The 15070-nt window shown below is 38.5% G+C and overlaps 1 pseudogene; it reads right to left on the bottom strand.

The window, feature by feature from the left end:
• Positions 1-10792: 10792 nt before the first annotated feature.
• LOC100660409 (actin-related protein 2-like) lies at positions 10793-12301 on the bottom strand (annotated as a pseudogene).
• Between the last annotated feature and the right edge of the window lie 2769 nt (positions 12302-15070).

Genomic DNA, 15070 nt, shown 5'->3' with positions numbered 1-15070 from the left:
TGGGTTTTGTATATATGTATATATATTACTATACCATTTTAATTGTTATATTTCCTAGGAGAATTATGAAATTAAAATCAAATTCTATATTCAAAGGACAAACAATAAATGATCTTTCATTGTTTAATTTAAAAGTCCTTTCTAGTCTTTGCTGTTTTCTCCTCCCACATTTTAAAGTCAGGTCCAAAGGTCAAGAGTCAATCCATTTACCTGAAATGAGTAGCCGGTAGGTACTGGTCCTACACATGGGGTTTGCTAACAAGCCCAGTAGTCAAAAGGGTGGGAGTATTTATAAGAACATGATTTACGTACACTTTAGAATTCCAGAGTGAATCCACTCATAGGCTATTCATGTGTACTGAAGCATGTCCAGCATACAGGCAAATGAAAAAACCAAACCTTTTGCTGTCGAGTTGATTCTGACTTATAGTGAGTGACCCTACACAACAGAGCAGAACAGCCATACACAGTTTTCAAGGATTGGCTGGTGGATTCCAACTATCAACCTCTTGGTTAACACTGTAGCTTTTGACAACTATGCCACCAGGGCTCTTCTTTTATTTGTTCAAATTAAGGTAAAACTGATTCCCCCAACAAAATAAAACTTAATATTAACAGAAGTTGTATAATATAGCCTTCTTTTGGAGCCCTGGTTGTACAGTGTGTAAGAGCTTGGCTGCTAACGAAAAGGTTGGCAGTTTGAATCCATCAGTTGCTCTTTGGAAACTCTATGGAACAGTTCAACTCTCTCCTGTAGGGTCACTATGAGTTGGAATTTGGTTTTTGGGGGTTTAGCCTTCTTTTGCTGCTTATTTTACATAAACTGATTTTTAAGTTTTCTCACAAAAAAGAAGCTCTAAAGTCAATAATATCTCCAATTTCAGTCACCCAAAAAATTGAGTCTCTTCTTTCAAAGCCGTTATTAGCAAAGAATGTTTTGAAATGAAGAAAAACATTTTTATTTTCCAGAATCTGCATTTTGTACTTAGCGTGATGCAATTTCAAATTATTTTTCAAATTTAGAAAGAACTTCTGTCTGGGTAGTATTTGATATTTTTTGTGAATACCAAACAACACCAACAGGATTCATATATATGATTTTCTGACACAGGCAGTAAAGTCTGCCAAACATTAAAAAAAATACCAAAAACTCTTCTTTCAAGTAGAAAAGATGAATAAGGATTAGGAGTTATGATTAGTTTTTCAATACAAATACAAATTTAAATCTTGATTTTTTTGCCAATATTTTAAATAATCAAATTTTAGCCCACTTTCAAATCACAAAAAACAAAAATACTAATGAAAATTACTCAACTTGCAACAAGGCCTATTTTCCAATGTTATTTTTAACCTGACAATCATAACCTGCTGCCATGGATTATTTGTATGCATCTGCTTGTTTTATTAAATAAGCACTGGTCAGTTATATATAAGAATATTCTGCAAGAATGATACTTGGCTCAGTTCCTTAACGGTACCAGAACAAACTGAAGCACTTAGGAAATATCAGCCCTTAAGCACTTTTTTTGCATCCTGGTGGTGCAGTGGTTAAGAGTTCAGTTGCTAACCAAAATGTCAGCAGCTTGAATCTACCATCTGCTCCTTGCAAACTCTATGGGCCAGTTCTATTCTGTCCTTATTGGGTCCATATGAGTCATAATTGACTAGATGGCAACAGATTTGGTTTTTGGTGTTGTTACCAGGTAGAAACTCCAGGTTCTTGCCTGGCATGGCTAGTATTGGTCAATAAATGATAGGCTGAGGTGGGAGAACAGGAAAAAAACCAAATGAGTTGTTGTGGAGTTGATCCCGACTTTTTACAACCCAATAGAACAGAGTAGAACTGTCCCATAGGGTTTCCAGGGAGTGCCTGGTGGATTTGAACTGCCAACCTTTTCGTTAGCAGCTGCAGCTCTTAACAACCATGGTGCCAGGGGAAAACAGGAAAGGTATCTTTATTTCATTATACAAGGAAAAGGAGTCAGTCGGAGCTGCTGCCGCCAAGACTGCTCCCCAAGGGCGGGCAGGCAATTTACTTTTAGGGGGTTTACAAGTAGGGAGTTCATACAATTTACATCAGCAACATTCTTAATCATACTATGCAGGCACAATGAGGTTCACATGTAACCTCCAAGCAAAAGAAGGATTCAAATACAAAGGTAGGAGGGAGGAACCCCAGCAAACGAAACAAGATTTTTAATGCAAGACTCTCGGGGCACTGTTGCATTTCTTCCATTTCTTTTTGGACTTTGGTTATTCGAGTCCAGTGTTCAGTTTTTTTTTCTTGGGGCACTGTTGCATTTCTTCCATTTCTTTTTGGACTTTGGTTATTCGAGTCCAGTGTTCAGTTTGAACTATAGAGGGGCTTGGAATTGTTTGGCATATTCTCAGGGAGGGACAAATATTGGACCTAGGCTTTTCATTCTGGCTACTGACCTCTTGTTGGTTTATGACTATTTAATAAATATTTAAAAGAAAAAGAGTGGGTTCTATGCTCTGTTTAGGTGAATGTTTCCCCAAGAGTTTTTTTTTTTTTTCATTTTTCACAGGTTGTCTTAGCTATTGTCTTCATATCTAAGGGCCCAAATGATGTGTCTTTATGAGTCTTTGTGAATCCAGCTCCAGCTGGGTTACATTCTTTATGCTCAAGGACAGGGAATGATGGCTTCAATATTATTTCCTAAGTCATTCTTTTCTTTTGATCCAAGACGGGTGATAACACATTGATAATTAATACCTGGACTTAGTCAAGTCCTTAGATGGCGCCTATGGGAGACTCTTTAAACTCAAGGTGCTGTTTTTTACTGGATACAGCCCGGTTCTATGAGTCAGAATTGACTCAATGGTACAGGGTTTTTTTTTTTTTTTTTTTTTTTGCCTGTTTCTTTACCAAGATCTTAAGTAAGAGCAACCTTTCCATCATATAAATTTTTACCCAAAGAGAATCAGGCATTTCTCTTAACTTTGACTACACATTCCATGTAATTTATAACATATTAAATAAACCTTTCCCTTATATAATTTTTTTTTTTTTTTTTTGCTCAAACCATGTAGCTTGGTTTTCCACTCAAGAATTTTATTTTAATGAGGGGCTAAACCTTTGCCTTTGAGGCAGATTGCATAAAGAATAAGTTAACACTTTAACTCAGAAATCAAAGAAAATTTTTATTTTAACATTGAGAAACCCAATTCTTTATTTTGTATATTATTTAACATTAAACCATTAAACTTTAGTCAGACAAACTTTTTGACCACAGTAAATAAATTTCTTTCTAATAAACCTCTTAAACATTGCCTTTGTTCTATAAAAAAAAAAATAAATAAATAAAAAGTACATACTTTTAAAATGGCAAATATGAACACAGTCATTAGCATACCCAATTATATGTATGTCTTGTGTGTGTGTGTGTGTGTGTGTAATAAAAGCTAAAGTATATGAACTTAAATTATGATGAATATCTATTTACTTAATTTAATATCTATAAATTACCTTAAAGGCCTTGGAAATTATTTTAAGCTTGTATACCTTAAAACATAATTGTTGAAATGAAGTTTGCTCAAACATTTAAAGTTTTTGTTTGAATCTTACTATTTTTCTCAGTCTAATTTTGGCCCTTAAAGTTTTTATCAGCCAGCTTTGGAAATCACAAAATTTCTGCTCAAGTGACCAATTCATCCAGTTGTATGTAACCTTAAGTTTCCGGCTGGTGTTGGAAACATTTTTCTATGCCATTTTAGGCATATCTCATTGTGATTATTTTTTGGTTTTAAAATTCTCTTACAATAGAGATAAATTGTTTAGAGTTCCTTTATGATTGAGATCGCTCTAATTTTTGGTAACTATAATTTATTATTTTATTATAGTAAAGTGGCAAGTTTCTCTCTTTTTTTTGGTCTTAGAAAAGTCTTCACTCAGTTGGAAGGTGTCTTTCAAAAGCTTCCCTGAAGCTATATGACTTCAGAGACTAGCTGGGGATGTCTGCTCCCTTACTTTCTTTACTCAGGGAAGACAAGATTGGTCATTCCAACTCATTTACATATGTTTAAGTTGGCCTAGGCATCTTGAAGGGCCTCTTCTGCTTCCCGCCAGTCACAGTCTCTTGGCCAGGAGGCAACTGTTTGGCCTCAGGCTGCTTGGATTCACCCTGCCCACACTGGCCAGACCCCTGAGCTGGTGTTGGTTCTTTCCATCTCTTTTGGTTTCTTCTGTGTCTCCTGCCACCTCCCGTTCCTTTCTCTGGAACCCCTGGCTCTATGTGCCATCTTTGCTTCTTCTTGAAAGGCTGTGAAGCCATGCTCAACCGAGGAACCACTTCCCTGGCCTGTGACACCACACTGGTGGGATCCTGGGGCATTTTTGTCCTTGTTTTGTTTTGTTCTGTTTTGTTTGTTTGTTTTTCTTTTTGCAGCTTGGGAGCCCCTTCTATCCGGGCTGCACTACATGGCTTAGAATCCACTCCTCCAGTCTGCACAGCTGAGTAGATGGGATCCCTGTGGGCATTTCTCTCTCTCTCTCTCTTTTTCCCTTTCTTTCTTTCTTTCTTCAATTCTCAGTTCTCATGTCTCTACACTTCTTTGCCTGTCTCCTGAATACCTGGTGCTTTGTGACATCTATACCCCTTCTGAACAGGCTATACTGCACAGCCTGGGAGCCACTTTGCTGGTCTTAGCAACCCCACCAGTGGGACTCCAGGACTCCAGGGGGCTTTTTTTTTTTTTTCCTTTTTTCCTTTTCCAAATTTTAAACTAGTTATTTTTTCTTTCTTTTTACCTATTTTTTTTTTTCCTTTTTGCTTTTCTCCATTTCTTGGTGTCTCATCTATCAACTCCAACAGTAAGCTCCCTCAGTACTCTTTCTTTCTTTCTTTGTTTTTGGCTCCTGTTTCTCTCTCCTTTTTCCCACACCCCTATTAGCTCCACACATTAAAACCTCCTCTCTCTTTCCTGCCTACCTGCACAGTGCACTGAACACCGCACCCCTGAGCAGCATAGGCACAGCCTACTGGAACCTCCCCAGCACTGATTCCTGGACTGCCATGTTGGTCCTAGTACATGCCACAAACAACCCATCCCAGCCCATCCCCTTCAGCTGGACCTGTCTGCTTCACCACAGCTGAATGACTGGCCCTGCCCATTACAAAGAGGTGAAAATTGTTGTGAATACAGGTGAGCAAACAACAAAGAACACACAGCCCACCTGCTCAGACATAACCAAATAAAACAAAAAAGCAGGACAAAACAAACAAATCTACAATCAAGAAATGAAGAAAATAACAACTGAATGTTCCGAAGACAGAAGAAAATATCAAAACATTTAAAAAAACAGGACAGGATGGTTCCAGTAGGCATCCAAAATAAAAGACCAGATGACATTCCAGTAGAAGAAAAGACACTAGAACTACCAGACAGAGAATTCAAATCTCTAATATTCAGAGCAAACCAAGAGTTGAAGCAAAAAGCAGACAAAAATGAGGAAAAAGATAGAAAAATTTATGGAAAAGGCAGACAAATTCATGGAAACTACAGACAAAAGTGGAACAATTCAGGAAAGTAATACATGAACAAGATGCCAAAAATAAATTCACAACTAGAAATCATACAAAAACAACAATTAGAAACCCAAAAGCTAAACAACAAGAGTTCAGAAATGGACAATGTCATAGGAGGGCTGAGGAGCAGGTCTGAAATGATGGAAGAGGGAATCAGCGAAATTGAAGACAAACACCTGCCTACAACTCTGTTTGGGTAAAAATCAGGAAAAAGAGGGAAGAAACCCTGAGAATTATGTGGGATACAATAAAAAGCAAAAATTTGCAAGTGATAGGAGTTCCAGACAGGGATAAAAATGGAAAACACAGAGGGGATCATTGAAGAACTGCTGACAGAAAACTTCCCTAATATAATGAGTGATGAAAAGCTGACCAACCAAGAAGCTCAAAGAACCTCATATAGGATAACCCCAAAAGAAAAACACCAAGGCATATCATAATCACACTTGTTAAAACCAAAGACAAAGAAAAAACCCTGCAGCTGGAGAAAAACAAAAGTCACATACAGAGGAGAAACAATAAGATTAAGCTTTGATTTTTTTTTTTTTGATTAGTCAGCAGAAACCATCAGACAAGAAGGCAGTAGGGTGACATATATAAAACCTTGAAAGAAAAAAAAGCCAACAAAAATAACACATCCTGCAAAACTTTCATTCAAATATGATGGTGAAATTAGGACATTTCCAGGTAAACAGAAATTAAGAGAAATATGTACAAACCAAACCAAACTTACAAGAATTATTAAAGGGAGTCCTTTGATCTGAGAACAAATAGCAACAGACCACTGCCTGAATCTAGGGCAGAAGATTGTACCAGCCAGATACCAACCTAGGAAATGAACTCCCAAGGGCCATACAAAACCAAAAATATTGCAACAGGGAACCAGAGAGGTTAATCTGTAAATGACAACAACGTCAGAACCATAAAAGAGGGAAAAATGGTATAGATATAGAACTTTCTAATGGAGAGGAAGGCAAGGTGAAACCAAGTAATAACAGACTGGTTCAAACATAGGAAGATAAGTGTAAATTTCTAGGTAACCACAAAGAAAGTTAATAAACCTACTTATCAAAATAAAGAAGAAAAACAAAGTTTCAATTAAAAAAAAATCTACAAAAATAAAAGAAATGAAAAAGAAGTCCAAAAACTAAGGGAACTCAGCACAGGAGAGTAAGAGGAACAAAGAAAATGTTGTTGTTGTTAGGTGCCGTCGAGTTGGTTCCAACTCACAGTGATCCTATGCTCAACAGAATGAAACACTGCCCAGTCCTGAGCCATCCCTACAATCATTGTTATGCTTGAGCTCATTATTACAGCCACTGTGTCAACCCACCTCGTTGAGAGTCTTCCTCTTTTCCACTGACCCTCTACTCTGCGAGCATGATGTCCTTCTCCAGGGACTGACCCCACCTGACAACACGTCCAAAGCATGTAAGATGCAGTCTCGCCATACTTGCTTCTAAGGAGCTTCTGGTTGTACTTCTAAGAAAGATCTGTTCATTCTTTTGGCAGTCCATGGTATATTCAATATTCTTCGCCAACACCACAATTCAAAGGCGTCAATTCTTCTTCAGTCTTCCTTAGTCATTGCCCAGCTTTCACATGCATATGATGCGATTTGAAATACCATGGCTTGGGTCAGGTGCACCTTAGTCTTCAAGGTGACATCTTTGCTCTTCAACACTTTCAGGAGGTCCTTTGTAGCAGATTTACCCATTGCAATGTGTCTTTTGATATCTTGACTGCTGCTTCCATGGGTATTGATTGCGGATCCAAGTAAAATGAAATCCTTGATAACTTCAATATTTTCTCTGTTTATCATGATTTTGCTCATTGGTCCAGTTGTGAGGATTTCTGTTTTCTTGATGTTGAGGTGCAGTCTATACTGAAGGCTGTGGTTTTTGATCTTCATTAGTAAGTGCTTCAAGTTCTTTTCACTTTCAGCCAGCAAGGTTGTGTCATCTGAATAACACAGGTTGTTAATGAGTCTTCCTCCAATCCTCATGCCCTGTTCTTCTTCTTGTAGTCCAGCTTCTGGTATTATTTTCTCAGCATACAGATTGAATAGGTATGGTGAAAGAATACAACCCTGACACACACCTTTCCTGACTTTAAACCAATCAGTATCCCCTTGTTCTGTCTGAACACTGCCTCTTGATCTACGTAAAGGTTCCTCATGAGCACAATTAAGTGTTCTTCATCATCACAATTAAGTGCTAAGAAAATGTTAGCACCACAAAAAAAAAAAAGGTGCAGTGAAAAAGAACAATGATAAATCTGTGAAACACCTCATAACATGGATGCAAATGGAGAATATTATGTGAGTGGAATAGGTCAATCACGAAAGGACAAATATTGTATGAGACCACTACTGTAAAAACTCATAATAGGCTTACACACAAAATGAAACAATATTTGATGGTTATGAGGGAGGGGACGGGTGGGGATGGAAAAAACACTTAATAAAGAATAGATAAGTGGTAACTTTGGTGAAGAGTGAAGCAGTATGCAATACCGGGGAAGCCAGCACAACCTGTACAAGGCAAGGTCATGGTAGCTCCATAGCCCCTGAGGGACCAAATTGCTGGGCTGAGGACTGTGGGAACCATGGTCTTAGGGAACATCTAGCTCAACTGGCATAACAGAGCTGATAAGGAAAATGTTCTACATTCTACTTTGGTGAGTAGCATCTGTAGTCTTAAAAGCCTGTGAGCAGCCATCTAAGACACTCCACTGGTCTCACCCCTTTGGGAGCAAGGAAGAATGAACAGAACTAAATACACAAGGGAAAGGTTAGTCTGAAAGACTAATGGACCATATCTTCCATGGCGTCCACAAGACTGAGTCCAGTACAACTAGATAATGCCTGGCTACCACCACTGACTGCTCTGACAGGGATCACAATAGAGGGTCCCGAATAGGCCTGGAGAAAAATGTAGAAGAAAATTGTAACCCACAAACAAAGACCAGACTTGCTGACCTCACAGAGACTGGAGAAACCCTGAAAGTATGGCCCCCGGACACGCTTTCAGCTCAGTAATGAGGTTACTCCTGAGGTTCACCCTTCAGCCAAAGATTGGACAGGCCCATGGAACAAAATAAGATCAAAGGGGCACGCCAGCCCTGGGGCAGGCACTGGAAGGCAGGAGGGAACAGGAAAGTGGTACAGGGAACCCAGGGCTGAGAAGGGAGAGTGTTGACTTGTTGTGGGGTTGTTAAGCAATGTCATACAACAATGTGTGAACTGTATGATGAGAAACTACTCTGTTCTGTAAACCTTCATCTAAAGTTCAACAAAAAAATAAATAATAATAAAAAACTCGAAAACAAGGAAAACATGAGAAGTAGAGCAAAAAGAATAAGCAGTTTCATTTTCCAAGGGCACTCACCCCTTCAGTGTTGAAGGCACACGGATTGTGAATGCTTGCGTCCAGAAGATAGTCCTCTATTTTTCTTTTTTTTGCTGGCTTCTGCTCCACAGTCCAGGTCTCCTTGAGTTCAACTGGATTTGTGTCTTTATAATCTGTGCAACAACTACACCGTTAACTCTTATAGGGTGAAAACAGCACAAAGTTTAGTAAAGTAAAAAAGAAAGGTTTTATTCAGCATATATTGAAAGAGGCAAGAGTAGGAAAGGGAAGAGGATGCTGCCAGAACCATGTCTGTCCAAGTCTCTGTTCCCTGTTCTTAAGGATGTATCTTAGATGGATGCATTCTGGACCCCTTGAACATTCCCCCTTCCCTGGATACACACACTTACACACTCACACAACCTAATCTGGTGCACCAGCTTAACAGGTACCTGAGCCTTTTATGCCCTCAGCGATCAATTCCTCCTGCTTCTTGGGACTCTTCTAAGGCCTTACCTAGGTAATTACGGAAAATCGTAGGCTCATTCCATGCGTTCCACAGAGGCATCTTTGGGTCCAAATGGACTGGCTGTCAGAGCTTCTCCAAGGTCTGCAGGAGAAATCTCCTAGTAGCACCAGATATCAAGGCCAGGCTGTTGTCCCATCCACCTCAGGAACAGAGCAGATGACTTCTTGCTGGCTCCCAGGTTGTTGTTTGGCTTGACTTGTATTTGTCAGTAAACGAGAGACTGAGGAGGAGAGAACAGGAAAGGCACTTTTATTTTGTTGCACAAAGAAAAGGAGTCAGTCAGAGCTGCTGCTGCTAAGACTGTTCCCCAAGGGCAGGAAGGCAAGTTACTTTTAAGGGGTTTACAAGTAGGGAGTTCATACAAGTTACATCAGCAACATTCTTAATCGTACTACACAGGTACAATAGAGTTTACGTATTACCTCCAAGCAAAAGCAGGATTCAAACTCAAAGCTGGGGGGAGAAAGCCCAGCAAAAGAAACAGGATTTTTATGCAACATTGTGGGGGCTCTGTCTCAGTGTTAAGCACTTTTTAATTTGTAATTTGAATTTCCAGAAGTATTTTTTAAATGTCACTGTTCCACTGACAGATTCTAAGGAGTCTAGCTACATAAAAAAAAAATTTTAAAACACAAATAAATCCTTAAGCCACATGGTAACGGAATACCATAAGCAGACCAAAATGAAAATACTGTAAATCAAGTTCATCCTATGAACTCCAGAGCAGAAATGTTAAAAAAAAAAAAAAAAGGTCTCTCCCAAACAAAAACCCACACAAAACACTTTAGTTCGGAGCCTAACATTCCCCTCTAAGATGTTAATAAGAGAGGCTGAAGGTACTTAAAGCAGTAGCTGTTGGAAGTGCCACACTACAGGGTTCAGCAGCTGCCCACCTATCCCTCATCTCCCCCAACCCCCAAAAAACTCACTGCTGCGGAGTGGATTTTGACTCATAGAGACCCTATAGGACAGAGTAGAACTGTCCCATAGGGTTTCCAAGGAGCGCCTAGTGGATTTGAACTGCTGACCTTTTGGTTAGCAGCTGTAGCTCTTAATCATTATGTAAAAACTTCTGTTAAAGTTTTTTTTTTTTTTTAATGCATGCCACCTAGTGAGCTAAAGACTAAGATTAGCAGGATTAGAGTAGTAAAGTGAATGTAGGAAGCCTACAGGAATGACCTAAATGCTGACTTAGAAGAAATAATGGAGCAGGCAGGACCTTTTGCCCTCTTGTTTTGTTTGTAGGGAAGTGGTTGAATTAAACTGTCAGATTTACCCACACTAACAAAAAATTAACAAAGCTTCCCCAAACAGCAGGAAAAAAAAAGAAAAACTGACCTTTCCAGTCAAAGGGCACAGAGAGTTCTCTTCCATGTCATGGAATTGAATGTGTTCAAAGACTGGCAATAAAGGAAAAAAGAAAGCATTAGGGGTGTGATGGGAACAAGCCTTAGAGTTTATTGAACAGTTGCACCAATTTTTCCCAGCACAGGAGCACACTTTCCTTGGTATTCTTGTCCGGTCATCCAAAAGTTGTCTTTGCCTTTCAGGTTATCTACTAGAACTACACCACCCAGGAATATACCATATGCTTTCTTCCATGTGGGTCTTCAATGTGGATCTTAAATTTAAAAAGATTTCCACATCTCCCTTTAAAACTTGTTCTAAGCCCATTGTTGTCAATTCCAACTCATAGAGACCTTATTGAACAGAGTAGAACCGGCCCATATCTTTCCAAGGAGCAGCTGGTGGATTTGAACTGCTGACATTTTAGTTAGCAGCCAAGCTTTTAACCACTCCACCAGCAGCGATCCTTCATTCTAGGTATAGCTATATAAGTTCATGTTCCAGCCGTGAAGGCACCCCATGGTACTTAGCTGATCCTCCAGAAAGTGCAATATGTTTATAGAATTCAGAGCTGATATCAATGTCAGCTGCTTGAATTGTGTTAAAAAGCAATTCAGCAACACCCACTCCTTTACATTGATCAAATGAGGCTGAAATAAAATTTCTGGTGCTTTAAATCACTCTCTCCCAACTTTGATAATGATGCCATCCAGGGGTGTATAAGATTCCAATAATACTATGGTTTCAAAGGCCAGTTTCTGTTTCTTCTCAATATTGTACCCCACATAGAACAGTTTTTCTTTGATGATGCAAACTGTTTCAAAGTCAGTAGAATTGTTGAAGGCATATCCTTGCCACAGGAACAGCTTGATAAGATGTCTGATACTATCCTTTCCAGCAATATCAAGTCTCCTGGTAAGGTGAGGGAAAGAAAAGCCTTCATACACTGGGAAAATGTGAGTTACACTACCTCCAGAGTCCACCACTACACCAGTTAATAAACCTTCATTGTCAAGACTGCCTGGATGGCTACATACATGCCAGAAAATTGGTAAGTTTCTTACATGACTTCAACAATCTTCTCTCCATTTTTAGTTGGGTTCATAGGAGTTTCTGTGAGTAAGATTTTGCAATTTCTGGTATCTACGTTAAGTTTCTCTGTTCCAAACATATAGTCCCACGGGTGTTTCACGTCATCCAGTTGTGGACAATTCCATTTTCCATAGGGTAGTTAACTTCTAACACTGAGGGTAATTCACTTGCCTCATCACCTACCATAAGATTCTTGATTTCAATGTTCCTCACTTTGGTGGTTGATCTGATAATAGGTCTTCCAACCACAGCTGGGAAGATGTGCTCTGGAAAATTAGATCCTGTATATCCACACTTTACAAATCCAGTGTTGTGGTCACACACCACCACCTTCCCGCCGTGGCTGTCCATCCTCAGCGGGGGGCGCACTGCCTTTGCCACACAATCTGTGATTTCTGCTGCCTGGCTTTTCCTCTTTCTCCTCTTCCGTCTTCACAGCCCCTCCCTCAGACCAATTTTCTTCTCCCAGCTGGCTGTTTTCTGATTTTTCACTCTAAGCTTCTCATTTTACATGGAAGTTTATCTGAGGTAATACTTTCAAACCTGTTTTAAAATAGAGTTCTACCAGAGATGGCTGATGTAAACTTCTAAAAGTAGTCTGAAGATAACCCTAGCTCACATCATTTTAAATTCACTTCTTTGTCTAAAATTTATTTATTTATTTATTTAATTTTAGTTATACAGGAAGCATGCTTAGGAATACAAATGCAACAGTGAAAATTTGTGGTTGTAAATTCTCAGTGAACTTTTCTTTGCCTTAACACAGTATTAGGTTTTAGATGGAAAAATTTGTTTGCTATCATCCTGGAAATAATAAGAATTGTTTATTATACTCCTTATGGTAGCTTTGTAGCCTTGTGAGATTCTATCATTATGTGGGAGCTCCTAAACATTGTCCACTTTTAGGAGACTTTGGCTTTATCTAGTGCTTTCCTTATCTCATGCAGCTGTCCAGAGATCAGTAGAAATCCTCAGAGTTTAGGTTGGTTTTGGTACTTTCTACCAGCCTGAAATCACTTAGATAGGTTTTAATCATTACAGATTCTTGGCAGATCCTTTTTTATTGAGAAAAAGAAAAAAACGTTGCTGTTGAGTTGATTCCGACTCATAGCAACCCTATAGGAAAGAGTAGAACTGCCCCATAGAGCTTCCAAGGAGTGCCTGATGTATTCAAACTGACAACCTTTTGGTTAAGAGCTGTAGCACTTAACCACTATGCCACCAGTGTTTCCTTTTATATTGGGGGCAGCCTAATAATAGGTATATCTATTCCAATTTCTTTTTAATCTAAATCTATCTCTAGCTATATAAACACATTAATATAGATGGTGTTGTTTTTGTTAGTTACCATCAAGTTGGGATTCCAACTCATGGTGACCCCATGCGTGCAGAATAGAATCGCTCCATAGAGTTTTCAGGGCTGTGACCTTTTGTAAACAAATATCCAGGCCTGTCTTCTGAGGCACCTCTGAGATTTGAGCAAACAAACTTTCAGCTACTAGTTGAATGCTCAACCACTGTGCCACCCAGGGACAAATATAGACATATACATAGATATGTATATAACCAAAAACCAATTGCCGTCTATTCTGGCTCACAGTGACTGTATAAGACAGAGAAGAGCTGCTCCATAGGGTTTGCAAGGAGTGGCTGGTGGATTTGAACTGCTAAACTTTTGGTAAGCAGCCATAACATGCTATAGTGCCACCAGGGCCCCCATATATGTATATAGATTAAAATACTTATTTATATATTGTGTTAAATATGTAAATATGTGTATATCTATATATATATCTATATATAGATAGATACAAATATAAATAAATATAGATTTAGGTATATAGATACATGGATATTTATATCTATATCTGCAGAGAGAGATTATTCAGACTGTCTTTGATTATTTAGGCATAAATTTTAAAATTGCTTCAGCTCCTTTGAACAATTTTATTTTCATGCTCAGAGTATACCTCTTTCCTGTCTTTTAATAATTTATTACTAGTAGTATAAACCAAAAACCAAGCAAAAAATCATTGCCGATGAGAAGATTCCAACTCATAGCTACCTATACGGCAGAGTAGAACTGACCCATAGGGTTTCCGAGGAGAGGCTGGTGAATTCAAACAGTTGACCTTTTGGTAAGCAGCCAAGCTCTTAACCACTGTTCCACCAGGGATCCACTAACATTACAACCACCAAACGCGTTGCCGTTGAGTTGATTCCTATACATAAAAAAAACATAGCCACCCTATATACAAAAAAAAAAAAAAAACAAATCCACTGCCATTGAGTCGATTCCAACTCATAGCGACCCTATAGGACAGAGTAGAACTGCTCCATAGAGTTTCCAAGGAGCGCCTGGCGGATTTGAACTGCCGACCTCTTGGTTAGCAGCCGTCGTAGCACTTACCCACCACGCCACCAGGGTTTCCACACTAGATATAGAATATTAAAAAATTACTGTGTAAATGTGTTCTAGCTTGTTGTTAAGCATTTAAATACAATACTCAAAAGAGCTCCTTGAAGAACTCTTATGATCTTTATTTTTAAATGCAGGAGCTGAAGTTTTAGGTGGTTGACTATCTTGCCAAAGATCTCACAGCACATAATTTTTAGAGCTGAAAATTGAACTCAGTATATCACCCACCAAAGCTCTAATAATTAAATATAATATATTTTGATCTTTAGTAATGATATGCTCTTTTAAAAATTAGATCAATAAAGCATTTCTGCGGTTGACACAAGAATCCAGAACCATGTGTTCCAGTCAACATTCCTATGTGTCAGGATAGTTATACTAAATCTCTCTCCGCTATATTGTTCTTAACTGCAAATGAGGAAGCAAATATGTGTACTTTCTTTCATAGGAAAATTGGGGATTTATTCGTTAATTGGCTTTGAGAGGCTAGGATTAAAGGTTTAAATACTATTTTTATTAAGGATAAAAACTAATTAAACTTTTAATCTCAAATATTCTTAAGATTAAAGGATCTCTCTTAAACTTATATAATAGTTAATTGAGGTAAACTTAATAGTCACACACCACTCTTGTTTCACCTTTCGCCTTCTTTGATTTTTGTTCTAATTTCTGTCATCTGCCAGCAGCAGATTCTTCTTATTCTTCTGGTGTAAATCTTAAATAAATTTTTCATTATTTTGATTAAGAATGACTGTAGTTTTCACTGTAGACAGCTTGTCTACGT

This window comes from Loxodonta africana, chromosome 5 (genome assembly GCF_030014295.1).
Source record: "Loxodonta africana isolate mLoxAfr1 chromosome 5, mLoxAfr1.hap2, whole genome shotgun sequence".
Classification (NCBI taxonomy): domain Eukaryota; kingdom Metazoa; phylum Chordata; class Mammalia; order Proboscidea; family Elephantidae; genus Loxodonta; species Loxodonta africana.
Note: the sequence above shows the minus strand (reverse complement) of the source record. Positions and strands in the feature narration are given on the sequence as shown.